The 18604-nt window shown below is 47.4% G+C and overlaps 1 long non-coding RNA gene across 1 annotated transcript in view; it reads right to left on the bottom strand.

Moving 5' to 3' along the window:
- LOC132648973 (uncharacterized) overlaps positions 1-8397 on the bottom strand; it is a 73542-nt gene extending 65145 nt beyond the window's left edge. The window contains exons 1-2 of the long non-coding RNA XR_009587364.1: positions 8247-8397; positions 4910-5075 (exon numbers count right to left, since the gene is read on the bottom strand). This is a non-coding gene — a long non-coding RNA (uncharacterized LOC132648973). The remainder of the gene's footprint in view (positions 1-4909; positions 5076-8246) is intronic.
- Between the last annotated feature and the right edge of the window lie 10207 nt (positions 8398-18604).

Here is an 18604-nt window from a genome sequence, read left to right as displayed (position 1 = left end):
GCTGAATGAGACCCCAAGTGAAAGCAGTAACTCAGAATTTCCTTCCTTTGTGATGTTTAGGGTCTAAATCTCACCATTGCTTTTTCATTGTTTCGGTCTCATTGTGTTAAAGGGCAGGACCACCCTGATAAGAGCAGAGAAAGCCTTAACACATTGGGAGAAGGCAGCATAGATTTCCTCCAGCACAGCACCGGGACCCACCCTGAGGGCCTAGAACCATGGGAACTTCCTACAGAAGAAATACCAGTCTAGGGGCTGAAGAGACGGCTAGCTCAGCAAAATTCTTGCCTGGTAAGCATGAGGACCTGAGTTTAATGTCTGGCAGCCCTGTAAAAAGCCAGGTAAAGGGTGGACCAGAAGAGGATAGGTAACCAAAATGGCTATATTATACAGCTTGGGCAGCCCAGCCCGTGGGCCAGAGAGTTGGGGGTAGAGGGCAGGGGACGCCAGCTTTACCCTGTGGCAGGGACGAAGGAGTGCTTTGATATGTTAGACAGGAACCTCAGCCATCTGCCCCAGGATCTGAGACTTGACCTGTGAGTTCCTGGGGCTCACTGGCCAGGCAGTCCAGCCAAACAGGTGAGGTCCTGGATCAGTGAAAGACTGTCTCAAAAACCAGGGTGGGAGGGCTGAGGCTAGAGCTCAGTGGTAGAGCACTCGCCTCTCACACGTGAAGTCCTGGGTTCAAGCCCCAACAAACAGCTGTGTAATGTGGGAGTGACTAAGGCAGACACCGGATGTCCATCTCTGTCTCCTCATGTGTACCTCCAAACCTGTTTGTTCATATGTGTACATGTACATACACACACACACAAGCACATGTGCTCTCTCTCTCTCTCACTCATACACACACACACCAGCCTATAACCTAATTCTCACCAAGAACCTGGAGTAAAGTTTCTGCTGACTACAGGTAAAGCTAGGGAGCACAAGTTAGAAGTTCAAATGAACGCCTCCATTTTACGTTCTCAGTGTATCACCTTTGAGATCCACAGACTCCCAGTGAACTGTGAAGACTTTCATTTCTATGCCTGAGGATGACCACCACGGAAGGTGTCAGAAGGAGAAAGAGGAACACGAAAGGAAAAACGACAACTTTGAAGTCATTCTGAAAACAGGATTGACATATATTTTGTTAAAGGGCTATCCTCCCCAAGAGGATTTGACTCTGCTGGCAGCCGGCCGCTGTGACTGTCACAGTCCTTCCCGGTTGAGCCTGACCTGCCCTCGCTGTGCTTTCACACACACTTTGGATCCCACCTAACTGTCATGGCGAGCGCTTCTGTAGAATTGTTCTTTCCAACATGGGTTGCTTCAACCACCCTCGTGAAGAAAGCATTTCGTGTATCTGTGTGTGCATGTTCGTGCTTGCCGTGTACACGATTGCGTGTGCATGTGACTGTGCAGGCCGGAGGGCTGTGTCTGGTGTCTCCATCTTCTTTAAAAGTATTTGTGTGTGTGTGTACAGTCATGTGCACAGGACCACAGATGCCCACAGAGGCCTGCAGCACTAGCTCTCTCTGGAGCTGGAGTTAAAGGTGCTTGTGAGCTTCTTGATAGGTGCTGAGAATTAAACCCGGGTCTTCTGAAGAGCAGTAAGTGTTGAGCCATCTCTCCCGCCCTCCACCTCTTTTTTCTTTCTTTCTTTCTTTCTTTCTTTCTTTCTTTCCTTTCTTCTTTCTTTCTTTCTTATTTTAAGATGTATTTATTATGCATACAGTGTTTTGCCTGCATGCACGCCAGAAGATCTCATTATAGAGGGTTGTGAGCCACCATGTGGTTGCTGGGAATTGAACTCGGGATTTGGAAGCGCAGCCAGTGCTCTTGACCTCTGAGCAGTCTCTCCAGCCCCTCCACCTTATTTTTTGAGACAGGATCTCTCACTGAACCTGGAGGTCACCAACTCGCCTAGGCTAGTAACTGAGCCTCCATTTCCCCATTCCTGGGATTACAAGGACATGCCCTAACATCTGGCTTTGTAAACACGGATTCTGGGGATCTGAACTCAAATCCTCATGCTCGCAGAGCCTTACTCACTGAGACATCTCTATAGCCCCTCTGAAAACATTTTGATTGTCCTAAGAGTGGAGAGATTGGTGCTGGCACCTGGTGGCAATGGTAGGCAGAGGTGAGGGGCATTGCTATGTAGCCTATAAGGGGGGGCCACTCATCTCAGTTGGTTTTAGAACAATGCAAACAGCATTCTGTAAGACACAGAACAACCCCCCATAATAAAATTATATTGCTTAACATAGTAATACCTCTAAGGCTAAAGTTCTCTGAGTGAGAGTTGTATATTCCTACAAGTACTCTGTGGAAGTGGGCCTGGGTGAGGCTAGATAAGGAAGAAGTAGGAACAGATTTGTGTGTCTCCATTCTTCAACTCTTCCCTCTCTATTTGTTTTATAAGTCATGATCATCATGACTTCCTACCAAAGGACATAAAGGGTTACTTTTCAGCCATAAGCAAATGTTGGTCTCTCCCAAGAGCCAAATGGTCACTTTTCAAGTGACTTCAACTGTTTTGGATGAATTGACTTGCTTTTCCAGCTGGTAAAGTAAACAGCCCAGATAATGGTCTCTGCAGCTCCTCAGAGATTTGAGTGGTGTGTGTGGGTGTGTGTACATGAGCTTTCCCAGCTCGTGTACACTTGACCAAGCAAATCTGTATTCCTAAAATTGGGTTGTCAAAGAAATAGGATCAAGTAGGAGGGAAACATGAAACCATGGGATAGAAGATAAACTTGGTCTCAATGGCTTGTTTTCAGAAGAATCTGTCTTATAATGCCAAGGTCACCTGCTGAAGTCCAGGAAAAGGAACAGTCCAAAGAAGACAAAAAGCTGGGAAGGGGTGGTACACACCTTTAATCCAGCACTAAGGAGGCCGAGGCAGCTGAACATCTGAGTCCGAGTCCAGCCTGGTCTACAGAACAAGTTCCAGGACGGCCAGAAACCGTGTCTGGAAAAACAAACAAAAAATGCCAGTGAGGATGCCCTGCCAAACCGGACTAGTTACAGGAAGGACACATTCTTTTCCACAATTGATGGTTAATCTTGTCAAAGCTGTCAACTTGAAACACCTGGGAAGTGGGCCCCTCAGCTGAAGGATTGCCTTACCAGGCTGGCCTGTGGTCGAGGGGGTGAGGGCTGGGGGTAGGGTCGTCACCACGGTTTCCCAGTTTCTAATTTATGCAGAAAGGCCCAGCCCGCTGTGAGCAGCACCATTCCTATGTGAGAAGGCCTCGACTGTGTAAGAAAGGTCACTGAAGAAAGAAGGCAGAAAGCAGTATTCCTCCCCATAGTCTCTGCTTCAGATCCTGCCTCTAGATTTTTTTGTCTTGGGCTCCTGTCCTGGCTTCCCTCAGTGACAGGCTGTGATGTGGAAGTATAAGCTAAATAAGCCCTCTCCACCCACAAGTTCTGGTCATGCTGTTATCACAGCAACAAAAAGAAAACCAGGACACCTTAACTATGGCTTACCAATCCCCAGTGAATACAGGCATTGCTTGTTTTCCAGAAGTTCCACAGGTAGAACTGGGTCTGTGGCTCAGGGGCTAAGGTGGTAGCCTAGCATGCACAAAGCTCTGGGTTTGATTCCCAGCACCAAGTGGTGGTGCCTGCCTATCATTCTAAAACACTTGGCAGGTAGAGACAGAGGATCAGAAATTCAAGCCTTTCCCATCCATCCCTCCATTCCCACACACCCACATCCCCTCCTTGGGCTACATAAAGAGTTTGAGACTAGCCTGGGTTACTTGAAATCCTGTGTTGGAAATTAAGTGTCAAAGGTTATCACCTCGTATCCTCCCTGTTCTAATCAATCTGGATTTGCCTGGATGCTTGCATCTGGAAGCGGAGTGGTCCAGGCAGCCTGAGAAGCCCTTTCCTGTTACCATCCTTGGATCTGAAGCACATCTCTACTCCACGTGCTTGGACTACAAAGAACAGAAAGGGAAAAGAGGCAAAGTAACGTAGGGTCCCTTGCTCAGATAAATAGGAATGTGGACACATTGTGAGTTTGGATATATGATGTGATGGTTAACCTTGGTATTCAACTTGACAGAACTTGGAGTCACCATGGAGACACACCACTGGGCATGTCTGAAGATGCTTCCAGAAATGTGTAACTAAGGACGGAAGATGATCCCTGAAGGTGGGTGGTCCCATTCCATGCTCTGGGGTCCAGGACTGAAGGAAAAGAAGAAAGTGAGCTGAACACCACCCTCCATCTCTCCCCTCCTCCTGACTATGGAAACAGTGTGACCCGCTGCCACACACACCCACTGCTCCCCGCTGGTGGACTGTGCCCCATACTGTGAGCCAAAATGGAGCCTTCCTACTTCCGTTGCTTCCTATCAGGTGTTTGTCACAGCTACTAGAAAAGCAGCTCGCATATAAGCACACACACACACACACACACACACACACACACCACAGCCCATCATTTCCAAGCATTTTGATGTTTTTTCCCTTCTTCTGAGAACACTTAACAGGCCCTGTCCTCTTCATTTATGTTTGACAGGTGTGGCAGAGCACATCTCTAATTCCAGAACTCTGGAGTCTGAGGTAGAAAAATTGCCAGTGTTAGTTGAGCCTGTGCTACACAGGAAAACTTTGTCTATAAATAAATATATATACATAAATATCAATATATAATGCAGTATTGCTATAAGAAGGCCTATATCATACAACAGATTTGCTTGTTTGTTTTTAGAGACAGGGTTACAGGGTTTCTCTGTGTATCCCTGGCTGTCCTGAACTCATTTTGTAGATCAGGCTGGCCTTGAACTCACACAGATCCACCTGCCTCTGCCTCCCAGAGTGCTGGGATCACAGGCATGTGCCACCACCACCGCCACGGCAGCTGCCACCCCCCCCCCCAGCCATACAATTAGAACTGACTCCTTACCTGTTCTCCTTCTGTCTCTCCTTCGTAAGACACGGTCACATCTATCCCAGCCGGTCTAGAACTTGCTTTGTAGCTAGCTAAAGGTGACCTTGAACTTCTGCTTCTCCTGCCTCAGCCTCTTGAATTTGGGGATGACAAGTGGTCATGGAACTCAGAGTTTCAGTTCCTGCAAGGCAAGCACTCTACCAATGAAGCCATACACCCTTGCCCTCCCTAGCTTTTCTTCATAATTTTTATATCCTGCCTGAAATATTTATAACAGTCCTTTTATATTCGTCTTACAAAGAGGCATCTCTGTTTGTATAACTAGTAGGCTTGGAGACGCACTAGCAATGCCGGTGTGCAAAGCAGAGTCTCCCGTGTGTCTGCTTGGTCTAGATGCTGACCAGGAAAGGAAGAGGGAGTGTACTCGTGCGCCCACAAATATGGGTGTGCGGTTAAACAGACACTGAGCAAGAATTTTCTCATTCCCTAGTAGGACAAAATGGTTTTGGTTCTTTGTTCTGGAGTTTCCTTGTTTAATAAAAACTGAGAAAATTCTTCTACCCAACCCTCAGGGTCAAAGAGTTCTGTGTTCTTGGAATGTTATTTTGTTTCCAAACTGTGTGATGTTAATTGCTTAATTACCGAGTTGGAGGGGCGGTGTGGTAGAGAGTTTCATTTTGGGAGGTCTTGGTACCATATGTCAACAATACTAAGAGAAACACCCCTTTGTGTCACTGACACACACACCGCACCAAACTCTGAGAGAAACACCCCTTTGTGTCACTGACACACACACACCGCACCAAACTCTGAGAGAAATACCCCTTTGTGTCACTGACACACACACACCGTACCAAACTCTGAGAGAAACACCCCTTTGTGTCACTGACACACACACACCGTACCAAACTCTGAGAGAAACACCCCTTTGTGTCACTGACACACACACACCGCACCAAACTCTGACTGTCTTGCCTTCCCACAAATCCCTTCCCAAGCACCCCACCAAAAAACTTTTTATATATATGCTTTTTTTTCTGATTCTAACTCTATTTACTTTTTACTAATATTTCTGGTTGGCATATAAAGAATTCGGTTTTGTCATGAAACCTTCATATGTTTGAGCCATTATACTGTGTTCTCATTCATTCCCCTCCCAACTACCTTCCCCTACACCCCTCCTCCTCTCCTGCTGGTTCCCTTCCCCTTCTGCTTTTTCATTACATGTATTCCATCACCCTCTCTATTTCCTACCTCCCTTGAGACCTCTCTTGCCCATCATGATCCCCTTTCTTTCCTTCTTCTTTCTTTCCTCTCTCTCTCTCTCTCTCTCTGTCTCTCTTTTGTTTGTTTTGGTTTTTTTGAGACAGGGTTTCTCTGGGTATGTAGCCTTGGCCGTCCTGGAACTCACTCTGTAGAGCAGGCTGGCCTCGAACTCACAGAAATCTACCTGCCTCTGCCTCCTTGAGTGTTGGGATCAAAGTGTGCACCATCACCACCCGGCTTCACAATCCCCTTTCTAGTTTTGTAACTTACAAATACACATAATAAGCACACACACATAGCACATAGATAGATAATTTTAAATTTAGATTCTGCATATGAGAGTCTGGCTTGTTTCACTACAGGTGATTTCTGTTTGTGTTCATTTTCCTGCAAAAGCATTATTTCTGTTTTTAAATGGCATATATAGACAATACTTTTATGTATATCCATAAAATACTTTCATTTATATATGTGAGTTTTATTAAAGCCATATTTTATTTATTCATTGATCTGTTGATGGACATCTGGCTGGCTCTATTTATGGCTACAGTGGGCAGCACAGCAATAAACATCCTTGTCCAAGTCTCTCGGTGGGGTTCTGCCTGGGGTCCTTCGGTATAAGCCCAGGAAGGGCTCAGATGAGCCGTATGAGGCTGAGGAACTTGGGGACTGATCTGTAAGCGTGCACAAGCTACAGTCTCACCAGCAGTGAACAAGGACCCCTCCTTTCACAACCACACCAGCGTTTGCCGCCCTTTGCGTTCCTCAGAACAGCCAGTCTGAACGATGTTCGATGGACTCTCCACGCACTTTTAATTTGCCTTTCCCTGATGGCTAAGGGCACCCAACACTTCCCCAAGTATTCGTTGACCGTGTGTTTCCCCTTTTGACAGCTGTCTATTTTGTTAACCCATTTATTGATTGGGAGATTGGGTGTTGGGCCATTTAATTCTTACATTTTTTTTAATCCTGGATATTAATCTGCTGTCTGATGTGTAGTTCGCAAAGTTTTTTTTTTCTCTCTCTCTCTCATTCTGTAGACTGCCTCTTCACTCTGGTAATTATTTCCTTTGCTGTACAGAATTTTTGTTTTGTTTTGTTTTGTTGTTGTTTTTAGTTTAATATAATCCTATTTGTCAGCCCTTGTGGTTATTTCCTATGCTGGCTGAGTCCTTTTCAGAAATCTATGCCTATGTCTGTAAGTACAAGTGTTTCCCCTGTTTTCCTCTAGCAACTCCAAAGTTTCCGCTTTTCCCTAGTGCTTCTCCATGTGATCCAAGAACCACACTGAACTAGCAGCTGTTTTTTCAAGCCCCAGGTGCCTGTTAGCCCTGCTTTGGAAAACATTCCGGCCTAAACAAATGAGTTTCAGCTGGCCACTTGAAGCGGGTTTGTTTTTGTTTGTTGGGGCCTGCTGACGCGCTTCAAACAATGCGCAGACAATTGGGTGCAACATCTGGGCTGTGATCAGCAAGTGGAGGAAGCGCTTGGGCGGGCAGTCGACCTGTGAGCCCAAAGCAGGGTACTGACTCAGACCGTCGATTAAAGGGAGTTCCTAATGACCTCCCCGTTAGGATCCAAGATCTTCCACTCGCCTCACGTAGCGCAGCCTCGGCCCAGCGCTTTGTTTCCAGGAGCCCCGGCCAGTCCTGTGAACGCTGCGCGCTAGCTTTCCCGGAGACTCCAGCTTTCAGCGCGCTCCGCAGGCGCAGGCGCGCAGCGTCTGGTTGCCTGGCAACGACTAGGCCCGCAGCTCCCTTTGCAGCCAGCCCGAGACACATCCGCACCAGTCTGCCCTGGGAACCCTGTCCTGCTTTCTCCCCCTCCATTGTCATCGCTCACAAAAGGCTGTTCCAGAGGCAGTGTGGTCACTGCGCCTGCGTTAAGAATGCTCGCGCGGCCGCGCTTTGAACCAAAGCTTCTGTGGATGAAGATGGGGTCTCTCCCGCCCAGAGCCTCGCCGCCAGGGCTGCCGGGTCCTGGCTAGCCTTTTCTTGCGGCTGATGTGGGCAGCCCTCCCCTCCCCCACGCCCTTCGCTCTCCTCAGGCGCAGGGCACCGAATGCCAGCCAGTCCAGGCATCTTACCTCTAGCCCGGCCGGCTCCTCTGCCCCCACACCTCTCGAGTTTCCAAGGCTGCAGTTGCCATGGAACTCACTGAGGGCTGAAGACCGCCCCTCAGACTGGTTCTCCGTACTTCCCTGTCCTCCAGCCTCAAGAACTGCGTTTAACCCGCCACCGTCCGCTCTGTGACTCGGCTCAGCACCAGGCTTGGGTTCCGGGGAAAGAAATTTTAAATCACACTTTACTTAGAGGGTCTCCCTCTAAATAAAGAACAGCGTGAATGTGGAGGCTTTTCTTCCAGCGCGGATAAAGGTGTTACATCACTCAATTCACACCTCATTTACCGAGGGATAACGATGTGAAGATAAGACTAAGTTTGCTGTCGCTTTCAGTAGCATTATTAGCGTGAAAAAACGTGGGCCCAACTCCCAATACCATCTGTGCAGACAGAGGGGAAGCGTGGGTGTCTGCTGGTGTCTCAGCACTTACTGGCAGTGCAGAAGGCCGGGAGCAACGTCAGCCATCTTGGTTTCTCTTTTTATTCTCACCATTCTCGGTTAAAACTCTGGTCACAAGGAAGCAGTGTATGCCGCAAGAGAAAACCAAAAGAGTTCATAGCATGAGAAAAGCTGGAGGGGGGGATCAGAAGCCTGTCTTTTATCTTTTTAAATTGTGTATGTATGTATGCATGTGTGTATGCACTTGTGAGCACTTACATATGTGTGTGTGTGGAGACCAGAGGGCAACCTAAGCTGTCCTTCCTCAGGTGTCCTCCACAGGGTCTCTCGCTGGCTTAGAGCTGGCCATGTAAACTAGGCTGGCTGGCTATCAAGCCCTGGCCGTCTGCCTGTTGCTGCCTCTCCAGTGCTGGGATTACAAGGTCTAGACCCCAGCTTCTCTTTTACATGGGTTTTGGACCTTGACCACAGGTCCTCGTGCTTGCTTCAAGGGAAGCATGTCATCAAGAGCGCTCTTTCTCTCTCTCTCTCTCTCTCTCTCTCTCTCTCTCTCTCTCTCTCTCTCTCTCCATGTTTAACTTTTTAACTGGTCCACTTCAAACAGCAGTTGTCATACCAGCCAAATAGGTATGATACCAAAATATGTGTCAATGGTGTGACAAAGTATTCATTCACCTATGAAGATGCACCACCACTGGCAGTGACTCTGCCCAGTGTTGAGTGACCAGGATTCCGATATGACACTAGGGGGATCACAGTCCATGCCAGGCAGGGGGGTGGGGCTGAAGGAAAGCCCAAAACATTGCATTTTCCTCATGGCTATTTGTCTAAAAAATAATATAAAGCTAGTATGCATGAAATGATGACAAGTACTAAATGAAAATAAAATCATTTATAGCTTGGAGTTTTTCTCATTAATTGCTAAACTTTCATAATAACCCCCTGAAGTTAATATCCCTATTTTGCCTGTGTGGAAAAAAAAATATATATATATATACATATATATATTAGACACATCTTTGTTGGGTTTTTAAAAAGATTTAGTTTTAGTTCTGTGTGTGTATATGTGTTAGCATGTATAAGTATATGCCATGTGTGTCGCCTTGGAGGCCAAAAGATACGCTGGAGGTGGATTTACAGGCAGTTGTGAGCCTCCTGATGAGGGTAATGAAAAAACTCTAGTCCTGTGAGGAGCAGCAAAAGCCCTAAATCACCCAGGCATCACTCCGGCCCCCCAATTTTTTATTTTTGATATTTGTTTGTTTGTTTGTTTGCTCCTATTTTTATTTTTTAGTGACAGCATCTCTCAATGTGGCCCTGGCTGTCCTGGAATTCTGAAGACAACGCTGCAACCCAACTCAAGGATCCACCTGCCTCTGCCTCCCAAGTGCTGGGATTAAAGGTGTGCCACCGTCGCCTGGCTTGTTTTTTTTTGTTTTGAGACAGCGTCTCACTATGTAGCTCAGACTAGCCTCAAACTTGAATCTTTCTGCCTCAAGTTCCCAAATGCTGGGTACATGAGACCCTGTCAAGAAAGAAAGAAAGAAAGAAAGAAAGAAAGAAAGAAAGAAAGAAAGAAGGAAGGAAGGAAGGAAGGAAGGAAGGAAGGAAGAAGGAAGGAAGGAAGGAAGGAAGGAAGGAAGGAAGGAAGGAAGGAAGGAAGGAAGGAAGAAAGAAAGAAAGGGAAAGGAAAGGAAAGGAAAGGAAAGGAAAAAGGAAAGGAAAGGAAAGGAAAGGAAAGGAAAAAGGAAAGGAAAAAGGAAAGGAAAAAGGAAAGGAAAGGAAAGGAAAGGAAAGGAAAGGAAAGGAGAAAGGAAAGGAGAAAGGAAAGGAGAAAGGAAAGGAGAAAGGAAAGGAGAAAGGAAAGGAGAAAGGAAAGGAGAAAGGAAAGGAGAAAGGAAAGGAGAAAGGAAAGGAGAAAGGAAAGGAGAAAGGAAAGGAGAAAGGAAAGGAGAAAGGAAAGGAGAAAGGAAAGGAGAAAGGAAAGGAGAAAGGAAAGGAGAAAGGAAAGGAGAAAGGAAAGGAGAAAGGAAAGGAAAGGAAAGGAAAGGAAAGGAAAGGAAAGGAAAGGAAAGGAAAGGAAAGGAAAGGAAAGGAAAGGAAAGGAAAGGAAAAAACCCACTGATCAGGAGAGGTTTGAAAGAATCTAGACCACAAGATTCTAGAGAAGCCATTGGGTGGTGATGGCAGTTGCCTAGCAAACTTAGAGGAGCAAAACAGAGTAACTATGCTTTTCAGAAAAGGGGACAGAGGTGTCAGTGTTATTGGGGACCCCTTGTGGGAAGGGCCCAAGTCTCAACCACAGACCAGAGGTGGCAGTTAGGAAATAGGACCTTCAAGACAAGAACGTGAGAAAAGAAAAGAAGTGATGTAAGAGGAACTTGGGAAAGAATCTTGGCCACTGTTAGATGTGGAAGATGTGAGACAAGAGAGGCAAAAGTAGCAGAGTTCCAGTGAACAGAAGTTTGTTAGGAGCAAAAGCTCTAGAGGAGCTAGGAAGATGGCTCACTTGGGTAAAACTCCTGCACACAAGCTTGAGGTCCTGAGTTCAGATACCCATCCCTACATAAAGCCAGGCTCGACAGCAAGCACATGTGATGTCAGTGCTCCTGGCGTGAGGTGGGCGTGGAGACAGAGCCCCTGGAAGCTGAGGGTCAGGTAGTCTGTTGTATGACAGACAAGAAGCGACATGTCTTAAAGTGATGGTCCTCCAACCTCCAAGAGCTTTCTCTGTCTCTGTCTCTCCCCCCCTGCAGGACATGAAAATAAAAGCTCACGCCACTCTGAACACTCCCAATCTCACCTAAAATGCCAAAGTCTTCAATTGAACCTGCAAGGGTTAACCCCACAACACAGAGCACCCAACTTACCCCCCAGGAGTTCTCTGACAGAAAATCTGAACCAATAAATAAATATTACATTACTTTACATTATGTGAAACAGTACTAGGTACATAGCAGAAGCTAATTGAGTATTCATTGATTGACTGACTGCTTCAATAAACTGAGGAATAAATCTGTGTGCAGGCCCTAAATTGTGCTTCGAATTTATGTCTTTAGCTTGTGCCCCTGTGACTATCTAAGAGCCTCTGAGGCAGGGAGATGCATCTGGGAAAAGCAGGAAATGCCTCTAACTTGGATGTAATGTCTTACCAAGACAAGTTAAAGGAAAAAGGAGAGACATTTTCTTCAATAGCATAGCCACTGAAAAGTTACCCATAATCCCCCTCCACCTGTGCTCTCACTGAAGCTCACTGGGACACACACACACACACACACACACACACACACACACACACACGACATGAAAATAGGAGACTGGTTGGGAAGAAGAAAGGGAACCACAGAAACAGGAGCGGGACAAGAAAAAATAAAGGTGGGTGAGTATGATCAAAATACATCACGCACATGTATGAAAGTGTCAAATGAAACCCACTGTTATGTAAATATATGATTAAGAAGATTACGTAATGAAAAGGGCTGCGATATTCCCATAAGCATCGTGGCAACTGGAGGAGGCTTCCCATCAGTTTTGATTCTCATGATTTCACACTACAGAATGTCTGTGGAGAAGCGCTGTCTCTGTCAGCCCCAATCTTGTGATCGTCTGAGGATCAAATACAAGTTTCACAGACATGCCACAAGAGGAGAGGTCTCTGCTGGACAGCAAAAGGTGTGCTTTGTTACTGAAAAATAACTCAGGCTGGGCACAGTGGTGCACGCCTGTAATCCCAGCACTCAGGAAGGCAGAGGCCAGCTGATCTCTGTGAGTTCAAGGCTTCACAGAGAAACCCTGTCTCAAAAAAAAAACCAATAAATAAATAAATAAATCAGAAGACTCAAATGATTTCTACACTTGTGACAAGTGGCAGAATAGGTTGAAGATAAAACTAAAACATCCTCTAAAATAGAAAAGGGCTTCTATGTTTTCATGGCATTTGCATTATAACAGAGACTGAAGAGGACACCCTTTAGCCAGACAGGGCTTCTAGCGGAGGGAGGGGAACACCAACCCACCCACAAAACTTTGACCCCAAATCTACTCTGCCTACAAGATGTACAGGGATAAAGACAGAACAGAGACTGAGGGAATGTTCAACCAATGCGTGGCCCAACCTGAGACCCACATCATGGAAGAGAGCCAACTCCTGACACTATTAACGATACTCTGCTATGCTTGCAGGCTGGAGTCTAGCATAGCTGTCCTCTGAGAGGCTCCACCCAGCAGCTGATACAGATGCTGAGACTCACAACCAAACATTAGATGGACCTAGGAAGCCTTGTGGAAGAGTGGGGAAGTGCAGAAGGACCCAGAGGTGACAGAAGCTTCACAAGAAGTCCAACAGAGCCAACTAGCCAGGGCTCAGGAGGCCTGTGGAGACTGAAGCACCAACGAAGAACCATGCATGGACTGGTCGTAGGCCCCTATTCAGATGTAGCCAATGGGAAGCTTAGTCTTTATGAAGTAAGGAGAGCAGGGGCTGTCTCTGACATGGATTCTGCTGCCTGCTTTTCTATCACTCCCCCCTGGCCAGGCTGCCTAGCCAGGCCATAGTGGAAGAGGATGCATTCAGTCCTGATGGGACTTGATGAGCTGGGGTGGGTTGGGGGGGCTCCCCTTTTCTGAAGAGTAGGAGAAGGGGATAGAGGAAGAAGGAGGGAGGGTGGATCAGGAGGAGAGAAGGGAAGGGGCTGGGATCCAGATGGAAAGTGAATAAATAAAAAAATAAAATTTAAATTTAAAAAAGAAATGTGTGTATGCATGTGTATGTGCGGGTGTGTGTGGCAGCCTGTTCAGGCTGATTTTGAACCCACCATGAACCAAGAATGATCTATAAAACTTCTACTCCTCTTGCACACCCCTCTGGAGGTCTGGAGTTGTGTGAGTGTTCCATCAGTGTGTGCAATGCCAGGACCCCATGTGTGCTAGGCGAGCATCCTACGAACAGAGCTACGTCCCCAGTCGGCACCACGAGTCACTAGATCCATCTCTTTCATTCCGTATATATCACGTAATGAAAATATATTAAATGTTTCTTTATACTCTCCCTACTATTTAAAAGGGGGCGGGGCCTTTGTAGAAAGCTTAAAAATAATGAAGTGCCTTGAAGCCTTAAATAGTTTCAACAAGTTGTGTCTGGGGCAACTAAGAGTCAAGGGTGTGTGTGTGTGTGTGTGTGTGTGTGTGTGTGCGCGCGCACTCGCGCTCTCATGCACATGTGGACACCAAGGGCTCAGTGTATTCCTTGCTGGCTCTCCACCTTGTTTCCTGAGACAGAGACTCTCACTGAACCTGGGGTTCCTCCACTTAGGTTGAGTAGCCAGTGATCCCAGTGATGGAATTACAGACACGCCATGCACTTGTTTCTGGGGATTGAACTCGGGACCTCTTGCTGGCAAGGCAAGTGCTTTTACTGACTGATCCATCTCTCTGTCTGTTGATTTTCATATTTTCAAATGGGAAAAAAATAACTGTACAGAGTAATGGCTACTTCAGCCAAAAATGGAAGGAGGGTCCTCCTCCTAAGACACAACAAGAACACTCTGTATTCTGTAGCCAGTGTGCACAGATGCCAGGGGCGGGGGCTGGGATCAGTGTTGCCCATGTCTGGGGCAGCTCTGGGACTCCTCCATCCATAGTCTCTGCCTGAAGCACACACTCACATCTGTAAGATAGCTGAAGTTGAGAGTGCAATATAACCAGACAAAGGGGGAAAGCTCACTGACCCATGCTGACCTCTGACACTGACCTCATTAGCTAACCAAATGGGCTAACCTCTCTCATCACTAGAGAACATTATTGCTAAGGCTTACCAAGAATCAGCAAAAGACCAGCTCTACAGAAGCCTCTAACTTGACCATTCTTATTTATCAAACACAACATGAGAAGCACATATTCTCTTTCTGCTCTCAATATTCTTTTCCACATAATGAGATCTGAGACTTCAAAGGAACCAAACGTTCTCTCCTCTAGTCTTTCCTTCAAAATATCTAAGACAAATTGTGAATGATAACTTTGTCTCCACCTGTCCCCTCCAAAAGGTACAGATCTCTGTGTAGTCTGTGAGCTTTTGGCAAGGTCTAAGAACAGAATGTTTAATATGAATTCCTTGGACTGATAATGAAGCTCAGTTAAGTCAAGTGCTTGCCTAGAATTCGTGATGCCCTGGGTTTGGTCCCCAGTACCACATCCAACGGCTGTGATGGCCTACACCTGTAACCCCAGAGCCCTGGGCTGAGACCAGAGGATCAGAAGGGCAAGGTCGTCAAGATGAATTCAAGGCCATCCTGGGATATGTCAGACCTCACATAAGCAAACAAACAAACAGTGCCCTCGCTGAGCTAGCGGTGATGTCACCTGTTCCTCAATTCAAAGCTCAGGAGACTACCAGAGGAGAATGGCAAGTTCAAGGCCAGCCTGGGCAAGATAGGAAGACCTTGTCTGGAACAAACATTGTTGAGTAATTGACTAAATAAGTAAACAGGGATCACAGGACTAAATCCAAGCCCATAAGCCTCGTAGCATTAGATAATACCTACTATTCTGTTATTAGATAGAAAACTTGCTCTGCCCTTCAGGCTTTCATATTCTAATGAAATAGGTTTATAATAATACAAATGGCTAATACTGTGGTTGTATCCCAGGCACATTATACACATTAACTCACTGAACCCTACAACAACTAGAGGTGGGAGCTATCCTTTGCGTGTGTGTGTGTGTGTGTGTGTGTGTGTGTGTGTGTGGTGTGTGTATGTGTGTGTGTGGTGTGTGTGTGTGTGTGTGGTGTGTGTGTGTGTGTGTGTGTGGTGTGTGTGTGTGTGTGTGTGTGGTATGTGTTTGTGTGTGTGTGTGTGTGGTGTGTGTGTGTGTGTCTGTGGTGTGGTGTGTGTGGTGTGTGTGGTGTGTCTGTGTGTGTGTGTGTGGTGTGTGTGTGTGTGTGTGTGTGTGGTGTGTGTGTGTGTGTGTGTGTGTGGTGTGTGTGTGTGGTGTCTGTGGTGTGGTGTGTGTGTGGTGTGTCTGTGGTGTGGTGTGTGTGTGTGTGTGTGTGTGTGTGTGTGTGGTGTGTGTGGTGTGTGTGTGTGGTGTGTGTGAAAACTGAGACAGAGTGAAGTAAGCTGCCCCAGCCATACAGCCAGCACCTCTGGCTGCAGGCGGACGCTGTGAACGCAGGCTGCTCCCACAGACACTGCTCTTCTCCTTTCTCTTTGCGAGGCTGAGGCTGGAACGCAGGGCCCGCGCAAGGCCTTGTCCACAACCACATCCTCAGCCCAGAAACCATGGCTTGGTTTGGGGAGGGCAGTTACCTTACATAGGGTCCACTACTTAGCTCAAGCTGGCCTCAGATCTCCATCCTGTTCTTGTCTCAGCCTCCCAACGTCCTGTGCAGCCCAGGCTGACCTCAACCCTCTATACAGCTGGAGATGACCTTGAATTTCTTCTCTTCCCGCCTCTACCTCCAGAGTACTAGGATTACAGACATGCACCACAACGCCCAGCTCTAAGCAGCTCTGGGGGTCAAACCCAGGGCTTTGTGCATTCCGTGCCCGCGCTCTGTCAACTGAGCTGCATGCCCAGCCTCACACTTCTGCAACTTGTACTCGGGCAAGCTAACAGACTGCTGCCATGAGAAGCCGTGGGAGGGGTGTGTGTACACAGGAGCTGAACAAGCAGGCAAGGAAGAACTGGCTACAAACCTAAGCAACAGCCAGGAGCAAGCCCTGGCCGGTGGGGAAGATCTCCTGGAAAGGTCTGTGTGGCAGACACAGAGAGAAGCACAGTGCTTCCCCATGGGTTAGCCTCAATCTCCCCCTCCCTCTGCCTGCTCTTTTCAGCCTCAGTAGCAGCAGCCTTCCCTGTGAGCTCCGCGCAGTCATCAAGCTCTGGCTTCAGAACTGAAGGCACAACAAGCCAGTCACCCTGCGCAATACACAGAACTGTTTTCCATCTTGGTTATCTCTAGCTTTGCCCTCCCTCCTCCAGGGAGGCAGGGACCTATCTCCTCCAGTCTCCATGTACATCGGGTCTCTTAAGTGGAATCACCTCCTTTAATTACTAATGGATTACGAGTGTGCCTTCTTGTTCCGCTTCATGTTTCAAGCCGAGATGCCATCTAATTCACATCTCCTTCGCAGGGATCCACAAATTACCCTAGTTTGTAGACCTCATAAAATATATACTCTTGGTTCCTCAAAGCAGTTCAACTTTGAATTGGGAGAAAATTGCACACTCCTCTTGTGCAATTAAGTGGCTTGATCAAGCCAGTTCAGCTGGAAAGAAGATAGTGTTTAATTCATGCCTTCTCAGAGGGAGCTATCTTTAATTAGCTCTTTGGTCACCGTGTCAATAAAGCAGAGACCTTTTCCTATCAGATAAGTTGTAAGAAGTAGAATAAAAGAAAGCTTCCACTCAATTAAAAGTTACTTTAGGGCTGGCAAGATGGATCAGTGGGTAAAGGGGCTGGCTGTGAGCCTGACCGCCAGAGTTCTGACCACCAGAGTTCTGACCGCCAGAGTTCTGACCGCCAGAGTTCCCTCCCTAGGACCCAGGTGGCGGAAGGTGAGGACCAGTTCCCACAAGTTGTCCTCAAAGTTCCTGGACATGGCTTTACTCACTTTGCCTCTTTCACCTCTCTGTACCTTTCAACTTGCTTTCTTTTCTCTTTTGAAATTCTTTTAGCCTTAGGAGGTACCTGAATTTCTTAATTAAAAAAAAAAAAAATTCTCCTCTTGGGAAAGTAACTTAGTTGGCAGGATGCTTGTCCCTCTCTCACAAGAAGCTCTGGATTCCGTCCTCAGCACTGCACAAACTGGACACCGTGGCATACCCAGAACCCCAGCACTGTATGGGCAGGAGGATCCAAAACTCAAGATCGGCCTCACTCACACAGCAAATTCCAGGCCAGTCCCGGGAGCAGGGGAAGGGAGGAACAGAAGGCGGGGGAGGGGGGATAGCAGGCTCTTCTTGTGTTCCACTCATCCCTTGGCATTTGGTAATGCCTTTCTCACGGCGCCCACTCTGCCCAGTTCCCTTTCTCTCTGGATCCCTCCCAGCTTGCCACATCTCCCACCACTCATCCTGTTTCTCCCCACTCGTGTGCCCAGAGGGTACACAACCATTAAGACTTGGAGTACTATTTTTCTCCTCATGTGTGTGTGTGGTGTGCATGTGTGTGCCCTCCTCCCTACACACCGAAGGAGGCTCTCTTGCTCGACCCAGAGCCAGCTTGCTCCAGATAGCACTTGTCTGCCTCTCAAGCTGGATTGAAGCAGGCCAGCACCTCTGCCCAGCAGATGCATGGGTGCTGGGATCCAAACTCCTCCATGCTTATCTGCTGGCCACCCCCAGCCCTATAATGGCCCCCTTTGTGCGATTGTGTGTAGTGCACTCCTTTCTCTCTGCCTGTGATGTCACCACAGAACGCAGCCATTGCTTGGATAGTACTAGCCATGACTTGCAACTCAGCGTTGCTGATCTGCACAAATCCCATTGTTTTCAAAATATTTTCATTTGCAGCAGTACCCAGTGGTGCTAATGGCTAGTGTGAAGGCTGGAGACTATTATCCGCTTTCTGGCCAACATCTTCCCATGAGGTCCTCTAGAGGAAGCTGGTTACATTAGGACACACTATGTAGGAATGCTCTAGAGGTGCCAACGGTGTGTGTGTGCGTGTGTGTGTGTGTGTGTGTGTGTGCGCGTGTGTGTGTGTGCGCGTGTGTGCGTGTGTGTGCGTGTGTGTGTGTGTGTGTGCGTGCGTGTGTGTGTGTGTGTGTGCGTGTGTGTGTGTGTACATATGTGTGTGTACATATGTGCCTTGGAAGTCTAGAAAAGATCACTGGATCCCCTAAAGCTCCAGTTCTATTGGTTGTGAGCCACTTGATGTGGGCGCTGGGAACTGAACTCCAGTCCTCTGCAAGAGCAATAAA

The sequence above is a fragment of the Meriones unguiculatus genome, chromosome 18 (assembly GCF_030254825.1).
Source record: "Meriones unguiculatus strain TT.TT164.6M chromosome 18, Bangor_MerUng_6.1, whole genome shotgun sequence".
NCBI classification, from domain to species: Eukaryota; Metazoa; Chordata; class Mammalia; order Rodentia; family Muridae; genus Meriones; species Meriones unguiculatus.
Note: the sequence above shows the minus strand (reverse complement) of the source record. Positions and strands in the feature narration are given on the sequence as shown.